Here is a 1,812-nt window from a genome sequence, read left to right on the forward strand (position 1 = left end):
CACCCACCCCCCCCCTCTCCATCTCTCTTTCTCACTCATTTCCTCTCTCTCTCTCTCTGCAGATTGGGACTGGGTTCAAAGACGAGGAGCTGGAGCAACACGCGAAATTCTTCAAGGTGAGGACTGAAGCCGAGAGGGTAAGGAGCAGGCCATTCAGCCCCCCCCAGCCTGTTACACGAGCAGGAGGCCATTCAGCCCATCCACAGATCCTCAGTACAAGCTCTGATGTGCCCGAAGAGGAAGTGTAATTGGACTCTGAGTATGTGTCCAAGTATGGCTCCATCGTTTCACTCAGTATCACTCCACTGGGGATTGAGTTCCCGTCATCTCCTCTTCCCACCCACCTCCAGGTTTCATGGAATGGTTTTTGTATCCTCATGACTGTGGAAGCAAAATATTGGTCTGTGACCTTTTCACCATATCTCTCCCTCTCTCTCCGTCTCTCTGTCTCTCTTGCTCTCTCTCTCTCTGTGTCTCTCTCTCTGTCCAACTCTCTGTCTGTCTATCTCTCTCTCTCTCGCTTTCTGTCTGTCTCCACACCCCCTCCAAAGAGCTAGTGGTTTCTTTACTTACTCTCTTCCTTTTTAACTATCTGTTGAATATCCAGCTACCTGATCTCTCAGCCCTAGTTACCATTCTCCTGTACTCTGAATCTCTTCCCGATGATGTTAGTTATTCTCCACCATCCTCTGTATTTTGCGAATCGGTCTGACCTGCCTCTCGTTTGTGCATAATTATGGGGTCCCCGGACTTGTACAGGTTTATTCTGTGTAACCCGAAATTTTAGCATCTGTATCTGTAACTATTGATTAATCCCCTAGTCTAGCACACCACAGAAACGCAGTGTGGTAGCAGGCTACTTAACTGACCCTCCAAAAGAGCATCCCATCTAGACCCACCTCTATACCCTATCCCTGTACCCTACCTGCACATCCCTGGGCACTATGGGTAATTTAGCATGGCCAATCCCACCATAAACTGCACATCCCTGGGCACTATGGGTAATTTAGCACGGCCAATCCACCTTAACCTACACGTCCCTGGGCACCATGGGTAATTTAGCACGACCAATCCCCACCCTAACCCGCACATCCCTGGGCACTATGGGTAATTTAGCACGGCCAATGCCCACCCTAACCTGCACATCCCTGGGCACTATGGGTAATTTAGCACGGCCAATCCCCACCCTAACCTGCACATCCCTGGGCACTATGGGTAATTTAGCATGGCCAATCCCACTCTAAGCTGCACATCCCTGGGCACTATGGGTAATTTAGCACGGCCAATCCCCACCCTAACCCGCACATCCCTGGGCACTATGGGTAATTTAGCACGGCCGATCCCCACCCAAACCCGCACATCCCTGGGCACTATGGGTAATTTAGCATGGCCAATCCCCACCCTAACCCGCACATCCCTGGGCACTATGGGTAATTTAGCACGGCCGATCCCCACCCTAACCTGTACATCCCTGGGCACTATGGGTAATTTAGCCTCTATGGGTAATTTAGCATGGCCAATCCCACCCTAACCTGCACATCCCTGGGCACTATGGGTAATTTAGCACGGCCAATCCCCACCCTAACCCGCACATCCCTGGGCAGTATGGGTAATTTAGCACGGCCGATCCCCACCCTAACCCGCACATCCCTGGGCACTATGGGTAATTTAGCACGGCCGATCCCCACCCTAACCTGTACATCCCTGGGCACTATGGGTAATTTAGCCTGCCCGGTTATGGAATAAGGACTGCCTGGTGGTATTGTCACTAGATTATTAATCCAGAAATTTAGCTAATGGTCTGGGGACCCG

The sequence above is a fragment of the Chiloscyllium plagiosum genome, unplaced genomic scaffold (assembly GCF_004010195.1).
Source record: "Chiloscyllium plagiosum isolate BGI_BamShark_2017 unplaced genomic scaffold, ASM401019v2 scaf_4869, whole genome shotgun sequence".
Classification (NCBI taxonomy): Eukaryota; Metazoa; Chordata; class Chondrichthyes; order Orectolobiformes; family Hemiscylliidae; genus Chiloscyllium; species Chiloscyllium plagiosum.